Source organism: Carettochelys insculpta, chromosome 1 (genome assembly GCF_033958435.1).
Source record: "Carettochelys insculpta isolate YL-2023 chromosome 1, ASM3395843v1, whole genome shotgun sequence".
Classification (NCBI taxonomy): domain Eukaryota; kingdom Metazoa; phylum Chordata; order Testudines; family Carettochelyidae; genus Carettochelys; species Carettochelys insculpta.
Window position 1 is genome coordinate 309,462,441 of NC_134137.1, and position 17,147 is coordinate 309,479,587.

The 17,147-nt window shown below is 48.1% G+C and overlaps 1 protein-coding gene across 2 annotated transcripts in view; it reads right to left on the reverse strand.

The window, feature by feature from the left end:
* Positions 1-17,147, reverse strand: part of TRHDE (thyrotropin releasing hormone degrading enzyme) — a 384,180-nt gene that overhangs the window by 109,540 nt on the left and 257,493 nt on the right. The window lies entirely within an intron of this gene.

The window sequence follows — 17,147 nt, forward strand, 5'->3', positions numbered from 1 at the left end:
CTTCTTAGTATGTTGCAGTAGGTTTTCATCACTGGTGGATTATGACAGTAAAGTTAATGGGCCTATTTTTCTACTGACTTGCTCCTTCTGTTGTTGTTTACACCTGGGCAAACTACCATTCAGATTTGGACACAGGGAGCTGGCACAGGTGTCAGGGAAGGGAGAATCAAACTTCAGTATCTTTGTGGTACATAGCTACGTCTCTCTAGTGAATAAATGTCACTAATTCATCTAAGAACTTTGTAACACTTTACCTTAGAGAGAAATTACTGTACATTGTGTATCTTTTCTGGGCAGGTGGAAAGCATTCTTTGAAGATACCACTATTATCCCTACCTATAATCCCCCATAAACACCCCAACACAAAACCCTTCCTCCAGCTTAGGAAAGTTATACGTTACCCCTCTAAGAGCATGCCTACAAGTGTGATTTTTAAAGTAATGTAGCTGAATTGATAACTCTGCCACAAAGCCTCTAGGGGTTCCATACCCATCCCAAGCCTAGGTAAAGGAGGAGGGATGGTCAGATGAGTGGCGATGCGCTGACTGTGAAACAACAATACGAATGAAATCTAATGCCAGTACGACTAAATGATAAAAGATGCCAGCTTGGATGTTGCCCAGATAAACAAGGTCCACAACACCAATTGAGCGATTGGGGTTGGGTCAATAAGTTGGCTACCGAAAGAAAATTACAACTAACACATGTACTACTGGTGCTGAGCTAATCTACAGAAACTCAGACACTCCACAATGGACAAGGAAAGATGGAAGGAAATAGTGAAGGAGGCATCAGAGACCAATGGCACTGAGCCCAGGGTTGTTGATGATGATGATGATGAGTTGAATTAATGCATATGTGTGTAGACCAGAACTTAATATCCAAATCAGTTTCACAACCACCAGTACATGTCATTACAAAATTAGTTGGTGTTTAGAACTTTTAAACTGCAACTATTACTCTCCCAGCATTTGTTCGTTCACAAGCTTATCCTACTTAACGATATGCAGTACTTAAATGTGTCACAACAGCAATAAATACATCGGTGCTTGCAAATGACTAATGGCATGTCAGAGAACACACCTGTCATACAGTGCTGGAACTTACATGCATCATGGAGTGCACAGCACTGCACTTCTACAGTATTCAGGCTCTTACAAAGGAATCTAAAGGCTTCTTTACAGGGTGGGGTAATGTGCACTTTAGTGTGTTTTTTAAAGTGTATTAATAAGTCTGCGTGGGCCCTGTTGGGGTGCTTTTAACATAGTGCTGTTTGAGGCAGTGCTCAGTTAAAGTGCAGTAGCGCATCAGTTCCAATCAGGGGAGGCAGCAAGCAGGTTGCAGGGGTTCTGCCATGGCGGGCCAGTGTTAAAACTTACAGGAGCCCAGGTCAGAAAGCTGAAGTGCTACTGTGTCCTACCCTCTATGGCTAAAGCCAAAGCCTGAAACTTGCAGCTCCCATGTGTGGATTTTATATGCAGAAACACATTAGTGGTAGTACAGGTGGTTCGTGGAGATCTTACGGAGTGCTGGGGGAAGGGCAGGCTCAGAAAGAAAGTTGAGAACCTCTACACTAGGGAACCTTTAGTAGGTGCCCGCAGGGTCTACACCTACCAACTAATGCAGGTTAGTATTCTGCAGGAATCACATTCCCCCAGAATGCATTCCCCAACCATGTAGACAAATCTTGGGTTACTTCTGTTCCCTCATTATCCTCAGGGATACATGGATTATTTGATTTGTTTGACTGTTTCAACAAATATGATTTTTACACACTGGATTTCTCACATTCAAAAGCGTTCGTGGCATCCAAATTACCCAAACCTGAATAGGGCAATACCGCTGGGACAAGAATACCTCAGAACACAGTTTTGCAATAGGAGGGATGGTTCAACAGTTTGGGTATTGGCCTTGTAAACCTGGGGGTGTGAGCCCAGTCCTTGGGTAAATAAATTAAAAAAAACTGTCAGGGATGGTGCTTGGTCCTGCCTAGAGAGCAGGGGACTGGACTTGATGACCTCTCAAGGTCCCTTGCAGTTCTATAGGATGTGTGTGTATGTATAAGAAGATCCTTGGGAGAAAAAAAATGTTGGAAAACCTGTGAGTGACACTGGAAGGTAAACTAGATATGAGCACACAGTGTACCGTGCCAGGAAAGAACAAAACAAGCCAGCATGATTTTGGACTGTGCAGAGAATGGCATTATACCACATAGCGAGGAAATGATAGTCCCTGTGTAGCAGCCAGATTCTGATATCCTTACGCATTTTGAACACACACCTATTCTATGAGTCAACCCATTGAAATTAATGAGCTCACTCATGGAATAAGGTGCAAGTCACTCCTAGTAAGGACACTGTAGTCTGGCCCTAAATTACGCTGGGAAATACTACACTTTTGAAAACAGACCCAGTTCTGGATGCCACCACATGTAAAACACATTGAAAGCCTGGAGAGAATGCAGAGGAAAGCAACAAAGCTAGACTCATTGATATGATGAAAAGATGAAATATAAAAATATTGTTCTTGTAATGGGTGTCTCATTGTTGAGGCCCAGTGACAAAAATACATGTAAAACAGTAAAACAAATAAGACTCCCAAACATTAATTTGACTGCCTCTTAAAAATAATAGTCACAATTCTTGAAGGGAAATGCCATGTAATAGATACTGTACTGATTATACTCTAAGTATATAAACAGATCAAATATCCTGTGTGATTTTATTCAAGTAAATATTATGCTTCTACTCAAAGGTTTTCATAACAGCAAGGCAAAAAAAAAACAAAACAAAAACAAAAACAAAAACAACCTCAGCAAAAGAGTTATTTTAGAGGTTTATTTTTAATTTTTATGTCAAACAATATTGCCACATTGATGAAGCCTCACAGCAGATAGTATTATACTTCCATCCTGTTATAATTCTTGAAATCAATGTCTGCCACTCAAATGTAAGGGGCCAGAGTGTAGTCTGTGCAGAAAAACTCTTGGGGAAGAGCAATTCCTTTTGTACAGCACCAGTCATGTACTTTCCTTGTCACGACAGACTCTCAACTGGTTGCAAGAAGGATGCGGGGTGGGGAGAAGAAAGGACTTTGCTGGACTTTTGGCTTCTTCTTTTGTCATCTTGCATTTAGGCAACTTGATGTCTGAGGTGTTGTCTGCTTTCTGAAACCTAGACTATGTCTACACGTGCACACTACATCGAAATAGTCTATTTCGATGAATAAAGTCTACACGTCCTCCAGGGCTGGCAACGTCGACATTCAACTTCGACATTGGGCAGCACCACATTGAAATAGGCACTGCGAGGGAATGTCTACACGCCAAAGTAGCACACATCGAAATAAGGGTGCCAGGCACAGCTGCAGACAGGGTCACAGGGCGGACTCAACAGCAAGCCGCTCCCTTAAAGGGCCCCCCTCAGACACAGTTGCACTAAACAACACAAGATCCACAGAGCCGACAACTGGTTGCAGACCCTGTGCATGCAGCATGGATCCCCAGCTGCAGCAGCAGCAGCCAGAAGCCCTGGGCTAAGGGCTGCTGCACATGGTGACCATAGAGCCCTGCAGGGGCTGGAGAGAGAGCGTCTCTCAACCCCTCAGCTGATGGCTGCCATGGCAGACCCCACTATTTCGATGTTGCGGGACGCGGATCGTCTACACGTGCCCTACTTCGACGTTCAACTTCAAAGTAGGGCGCTATTCCCATCCCCTCATGGGGTTAGCGACTTCGACGTCTCACCGCCTAACGTCGATTTCAACTTCGAAATAGCGCCCAACACGTGTAGCCGTGACGGGTGCTATTTCGAAGTTGGCGCCACTACTTCGAAGTAGCGTGCACATGTAGACGCAGCCCTACTGAGGCAAAGCAGCAGAACATCTGAGAAGGGATTCAGGCTATGGGGATGTAAGTCAGAAGAGTCACACACAGGCATAGTCATCCCCGCATAATGAATCTTCTATCCTTGGATCTAACTGGGACTGCTCCCACTCAGACAGATCACTGGGGACAGGGGTTTTAGAATTTTGAGTTTGAGGGGCAGGTGTAAAAAGTCTTTCTCCTTGAGGATTTGTTTCTCAGTACAGTAGTTCTGAATGAGGGGATACAGGTACCTGTTAGGGTACACAGAGGTCTATCAGGGGCTATATCAACACATTTAGATAGTTGTCTAGTTTTATAACAGGCTACTTAAAAAGTAGTGGCAAAGAGAGTACAAACTAGAAGTTCATACAATGACTCATTTAGTCTGCTCTATATACTATAGATTGAAATGTAAGTGCAAGATTTATATTCCAATCCATTTATTTTATGATTATATGGTTAAAAATAAAAAAGCAAGTGATTTTCAGGAATAGTATGCCATGACATTTTCCATTTTTATGTCTGCTTTTGTAAGATAGTGGTTTTTAACTGAGCTGAAACTTGGAACCATGCAAGACAAATCAGGGCTATAGCAGTCTGGACAGGTTCAGAGCCATTGTCCTAGCAGATGATAGGTTCCTCCATAGGATCTGAAATGTGCGTATGTTAATGAGTACCAGTTCACCCCTCCCATCTCTAGCTTGCGCAATTCTAAATGTACTATTTCCCCTTAACTGACCTACATGCTGGGCAGTATCAGAGGGGTAGCTGTGTTAGTCTGTATCTACAAAAACAATGAGAAGTTCTGTGGCACCTTATAGAATAGCAGATTTTCTGGAGCATAAACTTTCGTGGGCAAAGACCCACTTTGGCAGATGCATGTGGTGGAGATTCCCAATAGATGGGCTGCTTCTTGATTCCAGCTTTTTTCCTCCTTTAGTGTCCTATAAGCCTGGGTCAGCTCTTCCACTACTACCCATGCCTGGAAGTCATTCTTGGTTTCTTTCCTCATGGTTTCTCATCAGCATCATCTCTAAGGGTTGCACAGCTGTCTTCCAGCTGTTTGCCTCCATCTGTAAAGCTGCATAACCCTGGTGAATTTCTGTCTTCTATACTCCTAATTTTTGAGAGTTAAGGAGTGAGAGGAGATGGAAGCTTCTCTTTTACCTTCCTCATTTGTTTGGATAAGGAGGTGCCTGCCAAGTGTGTGTGTGTGTGTGAGAGAGAGAGAGAGAGAGAGATAATGGACCAGAGCCAATAAAAATTTTATGGCTTATGCGTGTGTCTGGTGCAGAAAGGAATACTGCTCTGATGGACTCTCAGGTATCAATTCCAGTGGAAAAAAATTAGAACCTGCCCTTGCGGACCAGGAGACTAGCCTGGAAGGACTTAAAACCAGTCAGTTGGTTCTTCTACCCTCAGCCATATGCCAGTAGGGATGGAATAGCTGTTAAGGCAGCATGCCTGAGATCTGGGGGGAAATGGAGCACTATAACTATCAACTCACACATGATGCTGAAAAGGTCCAGAGAGACCAACACATGGGCCCACTTGAGTAAAAAGATGGTTATTTTCACATGTGGTTCACAGCAAGTCAATGAAGTATGGAGAACCTGAGGTCTGTGACAGGAACTTAAAGGAAGCACCTCAGAAGACGTAGAGATAAATTTGAAATTGGACAGGATGCAGGAAATACAAGATGGGTCTAAAATGTGCATTTTGTCATGTACTCTTGAATACTTGAAGAGAAGTTTGAAAAACAGGAATTCTATTGAGCGTTAATGAAAATAAACCCATTAATGATACAGTAGAGCATTATGTCGGAAGGTGTTAAATTCAGGTTGTACATATATTCATAACAAAAGGGAATGTACTGCTTCTCAAATTTTGATGGCATTAATTCAATGTATAATACAGAAACACATTTCTATCTACATTTGGTTTGCAACTAATACAGAAAAACTTGTTAATATACAGTAAACACTTTCATATCCAGCAGCCCTGGGTCCAGCAGGTTGCCGGATAGTCAGATATTCTGGATAATCGACACATATACCTAACAATGAATATCAGTAAAGAAAAACAATATTAGCTATTACAAAACAAACAAAAATGTATGCAGAGTACTTTATTTACCAACAACAGTAGTATTGTGCACTGTTAACTTATACTGTATTCGCTGTATTTATTTGTATTTACTTTCACTATACTGTACTTATCGAAAACGTAACTAAAATTTACTGATGGTTAAAGTGCCAGTTATATGAGAGTTCTGGATGATGGAATGCCAGATATAAAAGAGTTTACTGCAGTAATTCAAACTAATAACTGCTGAGATGTATGTAATAACAGAAGCTACTGAATTATGCTATGTTCACATCATACAGATTCTTCTTGAGCTTTGCACTGTAGTTACATACCCTATATTAGCTCAGTCAGAAAAAGATATTTGGTGATAAATGTAGGCTTATGTCTTAACTTATACCAAATAAGTAAGATCCCTCTATGGCCAGATTCAGAGATTATAAATGATAATGATTCACATTTCCTATCAGGATGATAGTAATACTACAGTAATGTTCAATTTTCAGCAGAAGAGTTGGCTGGTTTCTTTAGAAACCCTCCCAAAAAAGCAGTAGTTTCTTTGCCAATATAACAAAAATCTCAGGGTCTTTATAAAGAAGAGATAAGTTCCATGGAGTTTCATATTCTGCACTCCTCCTGAATTACTTCTTAATATTAATTAACCTTTTTTGTGCTAGTTAAACTCACATTTTCAAGATTTACTTCAACAGAACCAGGATTTCACACACATACATTTTTTTCTATCCACATGTCTCCCATCTCTGCTCCTTTTTTCCAGTGTCATTTTTATATTGGAAAGATTAGATTTTTGTGGGTAAACATCTTCCCTTTATGTGCACCCGTGTGTGCACACATGCACCCCATGGAAAAAATCCTCTATACTGATCAAATTGACAAGGACAAAGCTTACACAAATATGCTGCTTGAGAACTTTTTAGACCGAACTTAAGAAAATTCCTTTTATATATTTTTGACGTGATGTTGAAAATTTGTGATTTAATGGTGACGAACTTTAACTGTTAGAATCTCATTGCCCACTATCATTATAAAATTTCTGTCTGAACCCTTTGCACTGTCAGATCCCCACTCCATAATTTTCTATGCCTAAAAATTTAAAATTAATAAAACGGAAGAAAATGCAAAAACCTCAATATTTTCCATAAAGAAAGGTTACTCACCGTAGTAACGGTGGTTCTTCGAGATGTGTCCCCGTGGGTGCTCCACATTAGGTGTCGGGCTCGCCCGGCGCCGCAGATCGGATCTTCCAAGCAGTTTCTGCCGGACCGCGCATGCGCCGGTGCGCGCCGCTCCCCCGCGCGCTCCCGGCCATGTGCGCGATCCAGTCCCCGCCAGTTCCTTGACCAACCGCCTCGGATGCTCCTGCAAAACACTAAACAGAGATCCGGAGCGGGGAGGATGGGCGGGTAGTGGAGCACCCACGGGGACACATCTCGAAGAACCACCGTTACTACGGTGAGTAACCTTTCTTTCTTCTTCGAGTGTCCCCGTGGGTGCTCCACATTAGGTGACTACCCAGCAGTAACCCAAGATAGGAGGTGGGTAATCGGATTATGTGCAGCTTGTCCCCGAGAGGACCGCTGCCGAGAGACGGGTATCCTCTTGGAATACCCTGTGAAGGGCGTAATGTTTGGCGAAGGTGTCACAGGATGACCAGGTCGCCACTCTGCAAATGTCTTTTAGCGCAACGCCCTTGAAAAAAAGGCTGCCACCGCCCAAGTGGAATGAGCCCTGGGCGTGGCCAGTAAAGGAGTCTTTTTGAGTTTGTAGCACATTTTTATGCAAGATACGATGTGCTTAGAGATTCTCTGCGAAGAGAGACATTCTCCTTTTGATTTGGGAGCGATAGAGACTAGGAGCCTATCCGTTCTCCGGAAGGACTTGGTCCTGTCCATATAGAAAGCTAGCGCCTCCTCACGTCCAGGAGGTGTAGGCACGCCTCCTTGTTAGAGTTATGAGGCTTTGGATAAACAAGGGTAAACAATAGGTTCGTTAGTATGAAACCCAGAAAGAAACTTTAGGAACAAGGGCTGGATGCAGCCGTATGGTTACCGCCTCCTTGGAAAAACAGCGCAGGGTGGCGTTGCCATAACTGCCTCAAGCTCGCTCACCCTGCGAGCTGACGTGATTGCGAGAAGAAAGGTCGTCTTCATCATAAGGAGGCGGAGGGAAACCGTGGCCAAAGGCTCGAACGGTGGTCCCCTTTTCGCATTAAGCACCAGGTCCAAGTTCCACGGAGGTGGAAGCGGTTTCTGAGGGGGGTATAGGCTTACCAGCCCTTTGAAGAACCTGGTAACCATGGGATGGGCGAACACCGTGTGCCCCTCCTCTTCGTGTCTGAATGCCAAAATGGCGGCCAGGTGGACCTGAAACGAGGATAGCGAGAGTCCTCCTCTCTTGAGATCCAGTAAATACTCTAATATCACAGCCATAGGCACCGAAAGGGGGCTAGCTGTTTGGTAGAACACCATGCCGTAAAGCGAGTCCATTTCTGTTTGTAGGTCTTCCTGGTGGAAGTCCTCCTGCTACTTTCTAGGACTTGCTGCACTTCCTCCGTACATGTGCTCTCTAGGGAGCTGAGCCATGGATTAACCACGTTTGTAGTCGCAGGCCTTGGGGGTGCGGATGCACTATGGACCCCTGGGCTTGCGTGAGCAGATCCAGCGCCACCGGAGGGGACATCGGTGGCCGGTCCGACATGCGCAGGAGTAGGGGGAACCATTGCTGTCGATCCCACGTTGGGACTATCGGGATCATTCAGGTTCCTTCCCTCCTGGCTTTCTGCAACACTTTGTGGATGAGCACTGTGGGAGGGAAAGCGTAAAGCAGGGGGCCCCTCCATGAGATCGCGAAGGCGTCCCTCAGGGACCCCCATCCCAGTCCTGCCCTGGAGCAGAATCGTGGGCACTTCTTGTTGTGCTGAGTAGCAAACAGGTCTATCTGGGAAAAACCCCATGCGTGGAAAAATCGGTTGCAGCAGATCGGGACGGATCTGCCACTCATGCGTGAGTGCGAAACGCCTGCTCAGCTGGTCTGCCTGCACATTGCGAGCGTCTGGTAAGTACGAGGCTTTCAAGGTTATATTGTTGGCGATGCAGCAGTTCCACAACCGGACTGCTTCTACACATAAGACACGGCACCGAGCTCCTCCTTGCCGATTTATATAAAACATGGTGGAGGTATCGTCTGTACTGATCCCGACTACCTTGCCTTTCATTTGGTCTCGAAAGTGTCTGCAGGCGTTGAACACTGCTCTGAGCTCCAGTATATTTGTGTGCAGTGACTGCTCCATGGAGGACCACAGCCCTTGCGTCACCTCTTCACCCATGTGTGCTCCCCACCCTATGAGGGAGGCATCTGTAGTAAGAAAAACCAATACGTGTGGTTGGTGGAAGGGTACCCTTGTTAGCAGGTTCCCGGGGTTTACCCACCATTGCAGGGATTTGCGCACCTCTGTTGTGGGCGACGCCATCCTGTGAACAGTGTGTGCTGCCGGTTTGTATACGCTCGCCAGCCAATGCTGCATGCTGCGCATGTGTAACCTGGCGTTCTGTTCTACGAAACGTCACTGCTGCCATGTGGCCCAGCGGCTGTAAGCACGTCAGAACCGGCACCATAGGGCTGAAGGTGAAGCCTTGCGCGAGGGAGCCGATGGCCCGAAAGCGAGTCTCTGGTAGATACGCCCTCGCTGTAATAGAATTTATGCGTGCCCCTACGAACTCTATGTCCTGTGTGGGGTCTATCTTTGATTTTGTCAGATTGATAAGCAGGCCGAGCGAAGAGAACGTGCCTGCTGTGACACATATTATGCGTAGTACCTCCTCCTTCGAGGCCCCTTTGAGTAGGCAGTCATCCAGATACTGGAATATAAATACCCCCTGTCTGTGCAGGTAGGCTGACACCACTGCCAAGGTCTTGGTGAAGACTCTGGGGGCTGAGGAGAGCCCAAACGGTAGGACCTTGTAAGTCGAGGGCTGCGAACCAATCTCCATCGTCTAGTGCCGTAAGGATGGAGGCGTTTGTGATCATCCGAAAGCGTTGCTTGCGCAGGTACCGGGGAGGCCTCGAAAATCTAAGATGGACCTCCCCGTGAGGAAGTACCTCGAGTAGAACCCTCTCCCTTGCAGTTGCTCCGGCACTCTTTCCACTGCCCCTACAAGCATGAGATGGTCTACCTCCTGCTTGAGCCTCGCTACATGGGAGGCCTCCTGGACGTGGGGCCCCGGGTGGAGGTCATGGCGGTGGGAGCAACTGGGAGGGGATGGCGTACCCCGTGGCTATGATCTCCAGCACCCATTTGTCTGTGGTGATCCTTTGCCACTGGTTATAAAATGGTCGGATGATGGCCTTGAGCACTGGTTTCGTGCCCTCTGGAAGCGAGTCCATGAGGGAGGTTAACCTAATGTGGTTGTCGAAATTATGGTTCGCTAGATGCGCTGCGTAATTTGCCATTGGCAACAGTAGCGTGGAGGAGGAGTAGACCTTTCTGCCCAACAGCTCTAGCTTTTTGGCATGTTTGTCTGTTCCCCCACGTTGCGACGACTCCACCACCAAAGAATTTGGTTGTGGGTGGCTGAACAGGAACTCCATGCCCTTCGTCGGCACGAAGTATTTTTTTTTTTTTTCCACTCTCTTGTGGACAGGAGGAATAGTCGCAGGAGTCTGCCATATCATAGTGGCAGACTCCAAGATTGCGTCATCAGCGGTATTGCTATTTTGGAGGAGGCCGGAGGTCTCAGATTTTTGAGGAGCTTATGGTGTTGCTCTTGCACCTTTGCTGTCTGGATGCCTTGCGTGAAGGCCACCCTCGTAAAACAGCTCTTGGAACTGTTTGAGATCGTCCGGAGGATGGACGTCCCCCGGGGCCATAGCCTCATCCGGGGAGGAGAGCAAGGAACCGCTGGGGTACGTCTCTCTGGACCCTTCCGGTTCCTGCTGATGATGGTACACCCTCTCACTAGAGGTTTGCGAGGAAAAATCTCGGGGTTCCATAACCAGTCCCCCCTGAGATGCTTAAGTCTCTGTCCCCGGTCGCAATTGCCCTCGGGGGTACGAGATCGTTTGTAGGGATTTTTCCCTAGTAGATTGCCGATGGTGTCTATACCCTGCGTGGTCCCAGCCAGGGTGAGGCTGGTTGCAGAAATGGAGAAGGGGGCTCCGGGTAGGCTCGGGGGGGGACCCCTGCCTTCTAGTTGGAGTCTGCAACATAGCGGAGGGCTGTGAGAAAGCAACTCCACAGCCCTGTGCGGAGAGGGGCTGCAATGCCTCCTCTTGTGTGCAGTCTTCCCCCTCCCTTGAGGAGGTAACTCCGCCCCTGACATACAGGGGATCCCGGCCCCGTCCGCACCGAGCTCGGCACACTCGAAGGCGGTGCCGCACGTGCGGTGTCCTTCGGTGCCGGCAGGCTGCGTGCCTGCGCGCTCTGCACCGCCGGTTTTCCGGGGGTCGGTGGTACCGGCGCTTGTTTAGCCGCCGCCCTGCCTGCGGTGCGGGGCGGCTGGCTGATTATCGGAGGCTGAGCCGCTTGCACGTGGCTCTCCGTGCCCGCCGCCGATCAGCTGTTGCTGCGGCTGGGGGCTGCTCGCTCCTCCCGTCTGCTCGCTGTTGCTGCCGGCAGGGATCGGGCTGGGGGGCATACAGGGGATTCCGGCGTCCGCACCGAGCTCGGCACGCTCAAGGGCGGTGCCGCACGTGTGGTGTCCTCCAGTGCCGGCAGGCTGCGTGCCTGCGCGCTCTGCACCGCCGGTTTTCCGGGGGTCGGTGGTACCGGCGCTTGTTTAGCCGCCGCCCTGCCTGCGGTGCGGGGCGGCTGGCTGATTATCGGAGGCTGAGCCGCTTGCACGTGGCTCTCCGTGCCCGCCGCCGATCAGCTGTTGCTGCGGCTGGGGGCTGCTCGCTCCTCCCGTCCGCTCGCTGTTGCTGCCGGCAGGGATCGGGCTGGGGGGCATACAGGGGATTCCGGCGTCCGCACCGAGCTCGGCACGCTCAAGGGCGGTGCCGCACGTGTGGTGTCCTCCAGTGCCGGCAGGCTGCGTGCCTGCGCGCTCTGCACCGCCGGTTCCCCGGGGGTCGGTGCCGCTGCCCGCGGTGCCGCCGGTACCGGCGCTTGTTTAGCCGCCGCCCTGCCTGCGGTGCGGGGCGGCTGTCTGATTATCGGAGACTGAGCCGCTTCCACGTGGCTCTCCGTGCCGCCGCCGATCAGCTGTTGCTGCGGCTGGGGGCTGCCCGCTCCTCCTGTCCCGCTCCCTGTTGCTGCCGGCAGGGATCGGGCTGGGGAGCATACAGGGGATTCCGGCCCCGTCCGCACCGAGCTCGGCACGCTCGAGGGCGGTGCCGCATGTGCGGTGTCCTCCGGTGCTGGCAGGCTGCGTGCCTGCGCGCTCTGCACCGCCGGTTCCCCGGGGGTCGGTGCCGCTGCCTGCGGTGCCGCCAGTACCGGCGCTTGTTTAGCCGCCGCCCTGCCTGCGGTGCGGGGTGGCTGGCTGAGTATCGGAGGCTGAGCCGTTTCCACGTGGCTCTCCGTGCCGCCGCCGATCAGCTGTTGCTGCGGCTGGGGGCTGCTTGCTCCTCCCGTCCCGCTCGCTGTTGCTGCCGGCAGGGATCGGGCTGGAGATACTTTCCTCCGTTTCTGCGCTGATGGAGTGAGGGAGGCAGCTTTCCTTTTAAGGGCCCCGGAGGGTCCCTCCTGCTGCGGCCGCTCCGGCGCTTCTGGCTGGAGGGCCTTATCAAGAAGCAGCATTTTTATCCTCATCTCCCTGTCCCTCCGTGCTCTGGTTGTTAATTTAGCGCAGAAGGCGCATTTCTGTGCCACATGGGACTCCCCCAGGCACCTTATGCATAGACTGTGCCCATCGGACACTGGCATCGCCTCTCGGCAGGACTCACGTTTTTTTTTTTTTTTTTTAAAGCCTGAAGAGGACATTGTTGGTGAGTCTTTGAGTTTTTAAGTGGGTACTTAGCACCTTCTTTGTGCTGTTTTCCCCATCCGATGGCCTGCCTTAGCAGGAGGGCTGATGGCCCTAGCTCCTGGCCTCCGGCGCTTGTTACTGGGACTGGCTGAGCTGTCCCGCTCGTAGCTTGTTCGTTGTTGTTGTTTTTTGTTTTTTTTTTTTTTACAAAATAACAACCGGCTAACTCGTAGTAGCCTAAGTGCCTGAAAAAAACTTTAAAGAAAAACAGATAAAGTCGTTGAATACGCTACTTGGCCTTAGCCTAGTTGGATTCCGTCTGCAGCCGACGGCGGTTAAGAGGAACTGGCGGGGACCGGATCGCGCACATGGCCGGGAGCGCGCGGGGGAGCGGCGCGCACCGGCGCATGCGCGGTCCGGCAGAAACTGCTTGGAAGATCCGATCTGCGGCGCCGGGCGAGCCCGACACCTAATGTGGAGCACCCACGGGGACACTCGAAGAAGAACTGAAAATTTAAATTGATAAAAATCTTGAGAATGCTTAAACAACAATATCTATTACAATTATAAAACATAAAAATTGAATTCTGCTAAGCCTAACCAGTTTGGCTTTGTTTTTTCCTCTAGATGGTACAGTTTGAACTTCTGAAGTATGTGACTCTCTGGTTCAGCAACATCCGTGGTATGGCACAACCATGAATGTTGCTGGACTAGAGAGTCCTGGACCCCTGAGAGTTGAAGGCAGAGAGAAGGGGGGATAGAAGCATCTGGCTGGGGCGGGGAGAGGCAGCCCATGCCCAGGGCCAGTAGCAGCACCCCTTAGCCAGAACTGGGAGCTGCAGCCAGGGCAGGAGAATGGTGACCAGGACTAGAGAGCAGAAGACTGTAGTGGGGTCGGGGAGCCGTGGAGAGCAACGGATCATGGCTGGGCCAAGAAGCCATGGCCCTCTGCCAGGGGTGCAGAGCCTGGGGGGTGGGGGGCGGGGGATCTGCATTTGATTATGCACTTTATTTTTTACTGTATATTTTTTTCTTTTCCCACCTCTCTCCTTTAACAGATTGCCACAGCTTTCAAAGCCTTGAAAGTATGAATGGGTTCAGAGTCAGTTTAAAAAAAAATCACCCATTCCTAGTCAGAATATACAGTTCAATGAATATAACTGCTCAGTATTTAGAGGCATAAAAGTATAGATGGCAATGACAAGAGCATTGCAATTAACACAATTGCCTCAAGTAATTCAACTGTCTGCAACTAACATACTGCTTTTATTGTTGGTTGCCCCCTTTAAAAGGACATTGCTAAACTTCAAAAGATCTAAGAACAACTAAAGAGACAAGAGGTTGGAAGGACTTAGACAGAAGAAAGACTTAAAATCTTTGATGATTTAAATTTGAGAGAAGGGAAGTTTGGGATGGAATGACAGAGGTATACAAAAACTTAACATGATGTAGGAAAAACTGACAGTGTTTCATCTAGCTTAATGTAAAAAGAACATGGTGGCAATTAAATTGACTGGCAGAAAGCGGAAATCTGTAGTATTCCTTCCCATAGGAAATGACTGAAGTTTAGTGGTATTTTAAAATGGATTGAAGGTGACAAATGAACATACAAAATGAGAGCAGACTAGTAGTAAAATGAGGCAGTAGTGATTAGAGCAAAGGATTTGGGAGAGGGGTGCTGAACTGCAACTTTTGTCAGCTCATTGTGTGACTTGGGAAAGTCAGCAGCTTCTAAATTTTCAAGAATGATGACTTATTTGAGGTTCTCTGTGTTGGGAAACCAGTGTGAGACATCAGCAGGCTGATGGCCAGTGGGGCTTTATATCCACATCTCCACATGAACTCAAATGAAACTATGGCTGCCTGGCATCTTTAGATGTCAAGATTATGCTGCCCCAGATTTGGACTGCTGAACCAGTGGCACCCAAAATCAAATGCTACTGCTGAAAATATCAGCTCTCACCTCTGTGCTTCAGATCCTGGGCCTGTTCAATGAAGATAATACCACCTACTCATCTCTGTCAAGGATTTTAAGATCCTAATTTTCTAAAACTTACATCATCTCCTTTTCATTTCAGAAAGGAGAAGACTAAAGGGGGATATGGCGAGTCTATATAAACCTGGCAGGTGTGGAGCAAGTAAATAAGGAGAAGTTATTTACTTGTTCCCACAAGAACTAGGGGTCACCAAATGAAATTAATAGGCAGCAGGTTAAAAGGAAGTTTTCCTTCATGTAGCACACAATCAGCCTGTGGAACTCCTTGCCAGAGGGTGTTGTGAAGGCCAGGATTTTAACAGGATTCAAAGAAGAGCTAGATACATTCATAGAAGTTAGGTCCACCGATGGTTATTAGCCAGGATTGGTAGGAATGGTGTTCCTAGCCTTTGTCAGAAGCTGTGACTGAGCAACAGAGGGTGCATCACTTGAGGTGTTCTGTTCATTCCCTCTGGGGCAAGTAGCTTTGGCCACTGTTTGAAGACAAGATACTGAGCTTCATGGAATTTTGGTCTGATCCATTATAGCCGTTCTTATGAACGTATATTAAAATATGTGGAAAGCAACACAGCCCACAGCAATAAAGAAAAGAGCTCAAGCTTTTCACTGTCAGTCCAACTTCCGTAAGTGTATGGGACTGCTGTCACTGTGTAGAAAGCCATAACACAATATACCAATTGTATTCTCTTTAGAATTCAGCACATTACAAGTTTAACAGTTGCAACCACTCTGCACATCAAAGTATGCTGAAAGTTTCCATAGTGGGAAATAAGCCAAGTATAAACTGTGAAATGGATTTGGAAATCACAGGTTAAATTAAAACCAGCATTTCTGTCATTATTGCTCACAGCGGCAATCATGCTGAAAAGTGACATCAATGCAGGAGCATGCACTCACAGATTGTAAGACCTTTTTATGTTCAGATTCCATATGTTACATGTAAAAAGAGCTACAGGTAAAAGTGAAACACAAAATACCGAGGCGATTTCTAGGCCTTTTACAGTCAAAGCGATGTCCTGGGCAGAGTATGCACTGGGAAAATTAGCGGCAGGGGCCAAAGAAGTCTGCCTGCATGAGCTCAAACACTGGCATTATGATTTCCCCCAGTGAACATAAGCATACGTGTGGCAGGAAGGGGCTCCTCGTACCGTCACCTATTTCAGCAGAAGCATCCAGGAACAGAGCTGATTTGTCCAATAAAGAAAAGCGTAACCTTTTGCTGATATTTTTAGATATGTGCGATTGTGCTGATTTTTTTTATCCCATGTGGTTTATTTCTTGCATTCCATAGTAGTAGGCATCCTTCAGTCTCAAGAGACCATGGGCATGCACCCCTGAGAGGCAAAGAATTCACTTGGCTTTATGGTACCTGTGAATGTGGCTGAAAAGACCTACTTGAGAGAGAGAATTTCTGATACATCTGTCACGTTTAAAGATGATGTTTAGAATTTTTAAGCTTTTGTTCTACACACACTTTACTTTTCTGCTGAGCTGGACTGCTTCATCTTACAACTCCAGAGACCTTTGTTAAGTTCTTGTTCCCAAAGGCCACTGCCCACCATCCTATCATGTTTTACCCCATCCCACCCCTACTCCAGGGATGCTTGCCCCCTGCTTGCTATATTCCTCATCCCTCCATTACTTGATCTCCATTGCAGGCTCTGGGAGGGAGTTCAGATGTTTGCAGGTGTTTGGGTGTGGGAAGGTGAGGTGAGAGGGTTGGGCTCTGGGAGGAAGTTCAGATGTGGGTCCAGGAGGAGTTGCAGGAAGCAGTCTTTGGGAGGGAGCTTGTGGGGAGCAGAGGTGTGGGCTCTGGGATAGAGTTTGGTTGAGGGAGGCAGTTTGGGTGCAGTCTCTGGATGAGAATTTGGGTGTAAGATCTTGTGGGAGTAATGGGTGTGGGCTCTTGAAAGGCGTTTGGCTGTGGAAGGGGATATGGGGTCTAGAAAGGAGATAGGATGTGGGGTACAAACTCTGAGCTGATGTAGTGGGTTGGAATGCAGAAGTTGGTCCAGGGTACAGACTCTGGGCTGGGGTTGGGATGACTGAGGGCTGTGGCATGACACTTATTTTGTGTGGCTCCCTAAAACAAAAACAACCATCACACTCATCTGGCAGCAGCTCTTAGGTGGGCAGTCAGAGGGTGTACACATGTTGCTGCCTACAGGCACCACCCCTGCACCTCCCCTTGGCCACAGTTCCTAACCAATGGGAGCTTTGAAGTTAGCACTTGGGTTTCTGGGCATTGCCCCATCCCTCTCTCCCCAGGGAATGC